The following is a 12,273-nucleotide window of genomic DNA, read 5'->3' on the forward strand; positions in this document are numbered from 1 at the left end:
GCAGACGGGACTAGATTAGTTTGGCAGTATGTTCAGCATGAATTGGTTGGACTAACGTGCCTGTTTTCATGCTGTATGGCTCACTGACTGACACTATGGAACAGACATCTGGATGGGATTAACAGCAGCATTGACAGCATAATCGAACACCTGATGGGATATGTAATCCTGGATGAGTCTCCGGAGGTGGTTTTACTCAGTGATCCCTTCCCACACAAGGGGCTGGTGAACGGCCTCTCCCCAGTGTTGCTGATTAAGCAAGTTTCCATTTCTGTGGTTTATTGAACCCCTTCCAGTAGTTCCCACATTGCCCTGCTTTCTCTGTGGTATCGGTGTCCATTTCTCGACTCAGGGTGAACGATCCTTACAAATTGTGTCCACACTGACACAAATCCTGTTTTCCATGCTGTGAATGTGTTTTCATTCTTTCTCATATACCCACAGAGTTTGATATCACTGGTGAGGACAACATTTATTTTTCACCTCTCGTTCCTTCCTGCCTGTCTGCACCATAGACCCGGTTGAGATCCCAGCCTAGGGTGTCTGCCTGTGGGCAATCTTCACATTCTATGTGCTTTTGCGTTTTATTCCTCCCTCTGACCAAAGATGTGCCAATTACCAGTGTCAACAATGGGAACTGTTGGCTTAAGGATAGGGAGTAGCGTGGGTTCTGGTGGGATGCGCTTCGGAGGGATTCGAAGGGCCGAATACTCTGCTTACCCACACTGTGGGGATTCTTGAATTAAGGGTCAGCTAATGTTTTCCTGGTCCTTGAGTCTCTCGTAGGACAGGGTAAAGATGGTAGAACCACTGCAGAAGGGATATGATTGAATTGGATTGCAGGAAATAAAAGTCATGATCTATGTTTCCGATGTCAGGCTTGCATTCCAGGTTTTATTCGTCGAACTTAAACATTACCCTTTCTGTGTTCCAGTCGCCAAGTATGACTAGTTTAAAATATCACCCCAACACCACCTTCTCCAGGTTGAAGTCTTTACTGCGTGGGAAAAAAACTGATTCTGAGCTAATGCAAGTAAATGCAGCTGCCACCGCCAGTTTCGGGAACACCGATCCAAATAGTAAAATCATCTATTAAACCCATCACTGCAAAGTTAAGGGCTCAACACGCTCCAATTGTGCCACTCAGCTGTCTTAGAAAGATGCACTGACGATCGCTATGATAGCATAAATCGGGACAACCATTTCCTTGATCAGGAGCACACTCAAACTAGGAAATTCTTGCACCTCTAAACCATCGTCGTAGGACGGCAGTCTCACCTATTGCATCACTGGAGCCAGAGAGTAACTCCACGCACTCATTCCCATTTCCGGTTGGATCTGGGTGACTGTGCCGCAGTTTATCTGATTCCGAGGCCGAGAACTGGGATTATGTGTGATTATCTGCAGCACTGGTTACTGCCTTGAGGAAGCTGGTGAAGTCGCCGATGTTAAGCTACAATGCTATTGAAGCATACATTTCAACAATATCCTGTACTGTCCCCCGAGCCTTTGGTGTTTTTTCGAAATCTATCAATCTGTTTTCAACATTCTCATTCAAGGGACAGCCTCTGAGGACATCGAACTTAACGATTCAGCTCATTCTCAGTACCCACACTTCTGCCACTGTTTACTGAGTACTGATACTGTACATTTGGTGTTCTCCGAACATTTCGTCTGCTAGTATACTTACTTCTGTTTGCATGTGTCCTGTTCTGTGGTTACTGTGATCGCGGTTGTCTGTATTTTTCATTGTGACCGCAGCAACTTCGGTTCGAAACCAAATCACAGCACGAAGTATTCTCTCGGTTGTCCTTTTTGAGGCACATGGTAAGAAATTAATTGCTTTACCTTCAAATTCCGCTCTCTCACATCTCTGCGTTTCATATATCAGGATTCAAACACAACCGTCGTCGGAGATTCCTCTCCTTCCCACGATCATTCAACCTCCATTCCGTCCCTCCTCCCATTTCTCTGAGGCAATGCACAATCTATTACTCTCTTTCACATTCCTAATGTTCTGTCTGTGCTGCTTCTGCGTTCACTGTTGTCGGGGGAACGTGCCCCAGTCCCACCATCGGGACCTCCAAACAAGTCGATCCATTTGCATGTCCGAGTTGTGAAATCAATCCCCGTGTAGCAGCTTTTACTGACATAGGACAGAGACAATTGGAGCGTCAAGCTCATGGAAAAGACACAGGACAGTTTTGGTGAAATGAGATTTTATTGGAAAAGATCAGCTTTTGTGGCTTTCTGCGTTGGTCTCGTGGTAATTTCAGAGGACTGATAATCCAGAAACCGAGGTAATAGTCTGGGTACTCGGGCTTCAGTCTCATCATGCCAGATTATAAAATTTGCATTCAGCAAAATCTGCAATGAAGAACCTAATGACTACTATAGATCTATTGACAATTGTTGAAAAGAAAGCATCTGGTTCACTGATGCCATTTCAGGAAGGAATCTGCTGTCCTTTCTTGGTCTGGCTTGCACGTGACTTCAGACTCATAGCCATATGCTTGAATCTGAACTGCCCTATAGGCAATTCAGAATGGGTAATAAGTTCTGCCTCGCCAGAATCGCCCTCATACTAATACAGAAAATTCAAAACAAATGCTCATTTGGCTCAAGCAAGAGTGTTGTGTGCAGTTTTGCAAGTCACATTATAGCAGGGATGCAATCACACTGAGAAGAGTGCAGGAGATATTTACCAGGATATTGTTTGGGATGAAGAGTTTCAGTTAGGAAGAAAGTCAGGACAGAGTGGAGTGTTTATCGCAGTGCAAAGGAGATGTGGAGAAGTTATGATTGAGTTCGGGTATGGACAGGGCTGACTGAAAGAGTGTCCCGTTGATGCTGGGATCGATCAGCAGGAACCAGACACTTAAGGAGAAAGACAGAAAGGTTTGAGAACATTTGCGAAAAAGCTTTATCAGCCAGTGGGTGATTGGAATTTGTAATACAACGTCTGCATTGTTCAGAGTGGCAGAAACCCTTATAACATGAATAATTATTCAGATGTGAACTTGTGGTGCCAAGACATATAAGGCTGTGGGATAAGCATTGTGAACTGCGATTCAGTTCATTAGGCAGTGGTTTTTGATAAGTGTGGCCACAATTGGCTGAAAGGCCTCCTTTGACACTCTTGTCCTCGGTAGTATAACGGTTATTGTCCGCGCCTGTCACAGGGCTCAATTCTCTGCTGGGCACAGTGTAAACGTTTTAAAACAGTCGCTCCATTCCCAAGGGAGGATATTGATACTTGTCCTTCCATTCTCGATGGGGCATATCATAGGAAGGACAGTGCTGCCTGAATCAGTGTGGGGATGGGTTGCAGCTCTCAGGGAGGCAGAGTGTCAGTGAAACTGCAAACACGTGACCTCTGCAAACTGCACCTTGTGACAGTGTTGGAATGTAAAACATTTGACAGCTTGTTCCGGATTGAAGTGTTTACTGGAAGCAGGAAGGTGAGGAAGAAACAGCGTAAAAGCATTGAAATACGACTGCAGAAACATTTCTCATAGCACGAATGAAATTGTAAAGGATAGAGTAGCATTTCGATACATTTAATTTCTGTTGATTTGCTTTGATGAGGCTGAGTTACCAGTGTTTAAAGTCATTAAAATTGATACACGTTTTGCTCACTATGATGGAACATTGGCTCAGTAATTTGCACTACTATTCGGTCTGAGGGTTGGGTTGATTGGCCAAGTTAAGTTCCCCTCTGGTGTCCAGGAAGTGAATTAAGTAAGCTAAGTGAATTAGCCATTGGTAACGCGTGGATAAGGTCAGAATTCACAGGACACCAGGTTATCGTCCAACAGGTTTATTTGCCATCATGAGGGGGAGGGCTGCCCCTTCTTCAGGTGAAATATAAGGGAATAGGGAGGAGAACTAAGCCTGGGTGAGATGTTCTTCACAGAGTCGACACCGACTCGATTTACTGAAATGCCCTTTCTACACTGCAGGATTCTGTGATTCTATCGGAGAGGGTAATGACAGTGTTTACTGGAGTGTAAAGCCAATAGAGACGATGCTGACGGGGTGTACTGAGGATGAGGTTTTATTCACTTGTTGTCTTGGACTACTTAGAACAGTTTTCCCTGAACCAAGGAAGACTTATGGGGCTTTTTCACGCTATGAAATGTTTGGACAGAGTAAAAGGTGGAAAATTCCCTCTTTCGATTAAGTAAACATCTACACGTCATGCCTTCACAAACTTTGATAAAACCTTTGAAGGACAAAGAAATGATGAGAGCAAAATCGCTATCACTCCTAGAATCTGTTTTCAAAACATTTGGAAAGGCACATTTGGTGAAATGCAAAGAATAAATTTTACAAGGAGAGAGACAGCATATGGCTATGTAAAGGTGTAGGCGTAGGGTGTAGTCGGTCGGAAGTTGCGAGGAAACAATGTCGAAGGGGGTTGACTTTAAAGGTAAAGAAATTTCGTGACGTTGTGCAGCTGAATAAGATTCGGTTCCATAAAACTCTGGATTTGAAATAGTTGGCATAATATTCCACTTCAAGCATTGTAAATGGAACTGAGTTTTTTTTAATAATGTGAAGGGAAGATATTACAAAATGAATAGGAAGTGACCAGTTGCGTGGAGATCGACTTCCAGCTTTAATCACATGCATTAAAGATGTGAGGGCAAACACCATGATATTTGGTCCATTTAATGCTCAGTGAAATCTGCCAATAAAACGAGCAACAAAACTGGTGGGTTTTCTTTTGCACTTTAACCCTCTGTTTTTCTAAGCAGTATTTTCCTTAAGCTGAAATAAAGTTGGAGCAAATTTGAATACAACCTTAGTCGTTTCAATGAGATAAATCTAATTCACTTCCGATTATTACAATGAACATTGTGAGGTTGTAGTAAAACTAAAATGAAACGAACGAAACAGCGTTTGTTGCGATTTAATCCAGTTTAGGTTCAGCCATATGAGAAAGGCCATTGAGCCACAACATTGCCTTTATTTCCCTTTCCATGGCTGCTTCTTCATGTGAGAGAGAAAGTGACAGAAGAAAGTTTGAACTAAATGAAAGCATGAATATGAGAGGAAATTCTGGTTCTCTGTTTTATTTGGACACAGTTCTGACTCAGAATGGATCAATGACAGCTATTTATTCTGACCAGAATGGCTATTTATTGGATTTTGCTGTTATCATAATTCTGGTTAAAGCAGAAACAGAATGGCGTGGATTCGATTCCGCTCTGAAAATTTCTCATTCATGATTTTTATCACTGTAACCTGATGAGGTCACATGTGACCCCTCTATAACATGTGCAGAGGAGACCGAGAGATTATGGTGGTGGGTTATTATACCGCTGTGCTCCACATTCACGGGTTCAAGTCACACTCTGGTTGCTACCTTCACAAACCGCTCCAGCAGTTTTTCTTTGCATCTCACACCAGTGGTGTACACTGGATCGAGAATCTTGTTCTTGTCCTTCAATGCACGGAAGATTCATGAGTAATCGATATCACATTAAAGTCGAAATGAAGAGTGTGAGCATTCATTTTATTCAGTTGTAGATTAAATTGGTGTAATGAGAATGAACACATTTTTCTTTCAGTCCGTCAATCCATCTTGTCTTTATATGAATTTACATCGAAAGAAAGGGAAACAAATAACAAGAGATCGGGAGCAAAGGTTTGTCCAGAGGGGTTGCACACTAGTATTTTAACCTAACACTTCACACAATGATTTGATCAGTATTTCAAACAGCCACTTTGAATTGGAGCAGCAGAAAACTTCTCCAATGAAACGTACCTTTCATTCTTTCACAAATTTCTGCTGTGTGTCAATCATATAACGATCTGTCATCCAGCGTGATCACTGACTTGCCAACTGTATAAGGTCTTCCAACTTTCTTCAGTTATCACAGCTTCTGTACACAGTCACATATGCTGTGCCCAGTGTCATTGGTTACGCCCAGGTCACAGCACATTTCTTTTTCCTGAGTTTATGAACCTTGTTCCTGATCTATCTGATCTGTTTAATAAACCTTTTCTATCACTTCATCCCATCTCCTCACACTTCTGAACTTATGAATAAAATCAGGCGTGAGACCAAATGTTAAACAAAGGGGAAGTATGCCATTCAGCCCATTGAGTCTGTCCCACCATTCAACGAACTCATGGTTGATCTGATCATCTTTAACTCCATTCTGCTCACTTACCTCGACAAAGTCTCATCATCTTTCTGATTAACTATCTGGCACAGTTTGAAAATACCCAACAACACAGTGTCAACAGCGGTTACTGAAAAATGCCAAACGTTCTTTGGCCTCTGAACAAAGAAATTACTCCTCATTTCTGAATTAAATAGGCAATATCTAATTCTGAGATTATGTCCTTTGGGGTTCTCATCAGAGCATGGGGCAAACCACCTGCCCCTATCTACCCTGTCAAGATCCCACGAATATTGAACGTTTATAATTATTGTTACGTGATTATGGAGCTCTCCTCCACCTCCTTTGTTTCAAGGAGAATAATCCCAGCCTAACTAATCATTCCACGATGGCCCATTTTATACAAAGTTAGCAACACGTTTGTAAATCTCTGCTGTCCCTTACAGCGTCCTTTCATATTATTAAGACAGGTGCAGAAATTTAGGCGAGGAAATGGGTTGAAATTTCAGGCGCAGACGGGAATTGGAATTTGAAACCAGAAAGCGAATGTAATCGGATTGATCCACAGAAGGACCAATACAGCAATGCTTACTCTGACAAAAGAGAATCTAATCATATTCGATTGGCATTCAATTTCTTCATTCTAACTGAATTCCTCCATGTAATCGTCCTGGGAACTAGTATTTAGGAGAAAAGACCCTGACAGCCCATATCATGAATTTGACTACAAAAACATGTCCATCAGTCGACTTTGTTTGATTATTAACTCAACTCTCATCTCCGAGAAGCCGACATCGTTCGCAACCCATAAATTAGATATTTAACAGAACTCCCTCCATTTGCCCAGGTGGGTGCAGCTTCAATACCACTGAAGGAACTGGACATCCTCCACGACAATGCAGTCGCCTAACTGTGCATTGTTTAACACCTGAATATTTATTCCCTTAACTGATAAGCGCAGTGCACCATCTAGAATATTCACCAGAGAAAGTCATCCAGGCTTTGTTGACAAAACCTTCAAAGCTCAAAAACTGTACAGACTATCAGGACAAGGTTGAAGATGCACTGAAACGTCACCATTTGTAAACTCCCTCCAAGGCACATACTTGCATGACTTGGAGAGGAATCAGTGGTAAAGTCATTGAGTGGTGAAGCGGTCTTCATGGGCAAAGAGTTATACTTCAGCCCTCCATCTTTTATCCTACAATTTTTAACAATGTTGATTATTGCATGGACCAGATTTGTGCCCATTCCTTTTGTTGTTTCCTAAACTTGAGGTTGCTTAAGTTCTTATATCATGCTCAGCCTGTGGTCAACAATAGAAAATGTCCAAAAACCCTCTCGAACAACTGATCTCCCTGTCCAACAATCTTCAGAGATCTGTGAATGATCACTCTAAGATCTCTTATTTCCTCTACACCACTCAGAATCCTCACTGTTATAGTAGCAACTCTCCAAATTCATTAACACTTATTGGTCCAGATTCAATTACATTCGCCATTATTCCTTTCTACCTGACCGATGCATCCCTACATCCCTGATATTATTCATCACAGCCAACTACACGACCAATTGTCTTATCGTCTGTAAACTTCTAAATCATGACTCCTACAACTAAGTTTGAATTATTAACCTACATCAAGAAACAATGGTACTCCACTGGAAACAGGCATCCAAACATGATACATTTTTGGATAGGATGAACACCTGCAATAATAGCAGAATCGGACCCTTGCTGTCATTTGTAAACTTGATGGCGACTCTGCAGGTTGGTCTCCTGACTGATTCCTTCACAAATATGGGAGTGGTGATAACCTGTCCACATTGTGACTGAGCAAGTGAGTTTACACTTCAGCGGGTAATTGAACCACTTCGTGCAGTCCGCCCCCGTGGACCTGACTTCATGGCGGCATGGGTATCCTTGTGTCTATTTAGTATGGCAATCTGTTGAATTTGAGTCCACTCTGAGACTACACCCAATTTTCCCCGTCATCCATGTATCTTTTTTATCCTTCCTTATTCTCCCACGGAGGTTGGCCATTTTAGATTGAACAGCATTTGTTGTTCATCCTTAACTCTCCTTGAACTGAGTCAGAGGGAATTTATGGATGAACCTGACGATTGTGGGTCTGGATTCATATGTTGGCAGTTCTCGTTAAGGACGGTACTTTTCCCTTTTGAAGGGACATGAATGAATGGGTTTCAGCAATTTATTTTGGCACTCTTCCTCTGAGCGGGTGTATATTCCAGATTTTATTCATCGAATGTAATTGCCAGCAGCTGCCACGCTCTAGACTCCAAGAGTTGCTATCCCAAGTATCGCCATTACATTTGCAGACGACACTAAGATTGGTGGAGTAGCAGAAAGCATAGGGGACTGTCCCAGAATGAAGGAGAATATAGGTAGACAGGAGAGTTGAGCGGAGAGTTGGCAGATGGGGTTGAATCCAGGCACATGTGAGGTGATGCATTTTGGGAAGTCTAATTCGAGAGCCAAGTATTACTGTAAATGGAAGAGCCTTGGATAAAGTTGATGAGCCGAGAGATCTGGGAGTTCAGGTCCTTTGTACCCTGAAGGTGGCTGCACAGGTTGATCGATTGGACAAGAAGGCATATAACATGCTGTCAGGTCATGCTAAAATTGTACAAGATTTTGGTTCAGCCGCATTGAGAATGTTGTGTACAGTTCTGGTCCCCAAATTACCAAAACGATGTGGACGTTCAGGAGAGGGTGCAGAGAAGTTTTATGATGTTGTTGTCTGCTCTGTAAGATGCTAGCTCTGAAGCGGGGTTCAGTAGGTAACGTGTTTTTTTAATTAGAAAAAAAAGCGAAATTGAGGGGGACGTGATTGACGTCTACAAAATCATGAAGGGTATAGCCAGGATAGAGATAAGCTTCAAGGTGAGAGGTGAAAAGTTTAAGAGAGATAGACGTTGGAACTTTTTTCCACAGAGTGCGGTAGGTGCCTGGAACGTGTTGCTAGCAGAAGTAGTGGAGGCTTGCACGGTCGATTCATTTCAGGTGCACCTGGACAGATGCATCAGTAGGTGTGCTGCTGAGGGATACAGACGCTTAGGAATTGATTGATAGGTTTAGATAGTGGATTTGCATCAGCTCAGGCTTCGACTTCCAAAGTGCCTGTTCCTGGCCTGTAAATTTTCTGTGTTCTTTATTCTTCTTTGTTCACTACACTACCAACTTCATGCTACATTGCTGCATCGCAGAGAATGACATTGTCAATTCCAATTATCACAGAGGGAACGAGAATATGGCTGTGTTGGAATGAAAGTTATTTACGCTGGATGGAGTGTTTACGGTGAGCAAGAGGCTGATGTGGTGACGATGTGATCAAAGACAGTTCTTACTGTCAAAGTAACAAAACAGCGCATTGTTAAGGAAAATTTCAGAGAACGCTTTCAATTAATCGATCTCTCCCTTTCAGCTCCAACACGCTTCAGATGAGCCTATCTGCAGTGCGGGTTAATGCTGCTGTTGTATCTTAATAATTGAAAAGCGGAGACAAATATGCTCTTCCTCCCCGCTTTTGACCCGGAGCACTCCCAGCTTTGGCATTTCATGCGCCTCTATACCAATATTGAAGAGCCATGCGCTCACCTTCAAACCAGTCAATCCATTTCGATACCGTGGTTGTGAAATCAAATCTCATGTAGCATCTTTGACAACATGGACCAGAGATTATTGAAACATCAGGCTCAGGAAAAGGACACAGAGCGGCATTGAGGAAAAGACTAATTATTCGAAAATACATCTTTCTGTGGACTGCTACATCATTTATTTCACTTGCTCATTTGGCTCTATCTAGTCTATTGTGTGCAGTTCTGCAATTCTCAAGATAGCACTGATATGACAGCATTGGAAATGATGCAGGAGAGATTTACCAGGATATTGTCTGGGTAGAAGAGTTTCAGTTATGAAGAGAAATTGGATACACTGGAGGTGTTTTTCTTAGAGCAGAATAAATTGAGAGGAGACATGATTGAGATGCACAAATTAATCAGGAATATGGATGGCGTAGACTGAAATAAACGTGTGTCTTTGGTGAGATCGATCACGGGGGACGGGTAGGGTGGCATAGATTTTAGGATAAACGAGGAAAGATTTGAATGAATGTGCATACAAATGTTTTTAAACAGCGGTTGGTTGAAATCTGGAAATCAGTGCATGCAAAGTTTGGCGAGGCAGAAATCCTCATAAATTTCAGAAGTACTCAGACATGAATTTGTGATGCCAAGGCATATCAGGCTGTAGTCCAAGTGATTTTCAAAAAGAGTTCGGATAGTTAAGCGAATGTTCATTTCCAGTATTAACAAATAATCTTCTTGCATAAAATCATAGCTAGTTCCATCGCCGTCACTGCGTGAGATTGGGTTCACTTCATTCCAGGATGGGCGCTGGCATACTGGCAGGGCTCAGTGGGTAGAACTGCGCATTTCAGGGCCAGAAACCCGCATTTGATTCCAGACTTGTGTGACTGACTGTGCGGAATTTGCACCTCCTGCTCTCTCTCACTCCCGTTGAGTTTCCTGTGGCTGCTCCGTTTCATTCCCACAGTGCAAAGGTGTGCATTTCAGGTAAATGGCAAACAAAATCTGAATGGACGGTAAGTGCCTTGAATCAGAGAGAAAAGTCAGAATTGCAGCCCAGGGAAAACAGAATTACCATTTCGGGTCAACAGACTCTTCCTTGGAACTGTTTTTAATTCGCACAGTTATCTCTGATTTCTCTCCACTGGTGCTGCCTGACTCGCAGAGCTTTTGGCGTAATTTCTATATTTGTAGGTGGATCATAAATGCGGGCTTGTAACGATAGAGTGGGGGAGGGTGAATCTCTTCCACGGCACACTGCAGACTCAACTGGCCAAATGGTTTCTGTCTGTACTGTATCTAATTCCATAAACTCTGAATCTATACGTTTTGTCTTTAGTTTTCACATATATCCTGTCATGTGAATTGCAGAACAGGACAATCGACGTTTCGGGCATAGGTCACCACCAAACCGTCAGCAGCTGACGCCTGGAAGATGAACGCCTCATATTCTGCCTTGGTACCCTGCAAGCACACGGGATAAATGTGGATTTCAACGGCTTCCTCATTTCCCCTCCCCCACATTATCACAGCATCCAAATCAGCACCACCCTCCGGACCGAATAATCTCTCCCCCTCTATCTTATCACTTTCTCCCCCGCCTCCATCCACCATTCGCTTGCTCCGCTACCTTGCACTCAACCCCAACCCCCTCCGATTTATCGCTCAGCCCCCACGCACCAGACTCATTCCTGATGAAAGACGTACTGCAGAAACGTCGATTCTCCAGCTCCTTGGATGCTTTCTGACCTGCTGTACATTTCCAGCACGACATTATCGCCATGGTGACGATAGATGTGCTCAGCTCAGGCTCTTTATCGAGGAGGGGAGAAGGCTGAGTGAGGAAGTGATTAAGGTGCACATTAAGGGGATCGGTATGTGTGATAGGAATGAACTTCTTATGGGAAGAGTTAACAACCAGGGATCTCCGTTAAACACAAAGGATGGGATGTTCAGTGGAGACATAGGAAGAACGTTTTCACTCTGAGAGTGTTGTTTATTTGGAATTCACTGTTTGAACGTGTTGCAAAGCCATGAGTCATCAAAACATTTCAGGATTATTTAGCCGATTACTTGAGAAGCGAGAGCACATATGGATAAGGACCAGGTACGAGAAAGTGGGGTGAAGACAAACAGATGTCTGATGATAGATGCGAACACTGTGCCGAAAATACAGAGCATGAGATCATGGGAAGTGTAAAGGCATGGAAACTAATGGCAATCTGTTACAAGCGTTCTGTGGAATGCTACACTTGTCAAAAGGCCACCGGGGAAGGATGGGGCCAGTGTAGCAGGCTGGGATAAGAATAGTGGAATGCACCTACACCAATTATAAGAGTCAGACTGGGCTGAACGGTAACTATGGCAGGCTGAGATAATAACAATTAGTAAAGTCATCCTCACCTACGAAAAACATCATGGCAGTTTGGGACAAGTCGTCACAATATATACTTAGGACATGACTTTAAACAGTAAATTGATTTAAATAGTCAGCCTGCTTGAGACACTTGTAGCAGGATATGACATTAAATAA

The sequence above is a fragment of the Chiloscyllium punctatum genome, chromosome 22, assembly GCF_047496795.1.
Source record: "Chiloscyllium punctatum isolate Juve2018m chromosome 22, sChiPun1.3, whole genome shotgun sequence".
Classification (NCBI taxonomy): domain Eukaryota; kingdom Metazoa; phylum Chordata; class Chondrichthyes; order Orectolobiformes; family Hemiscylliidae; genus Chiloscyllium; species Chiloscyllium punctatum.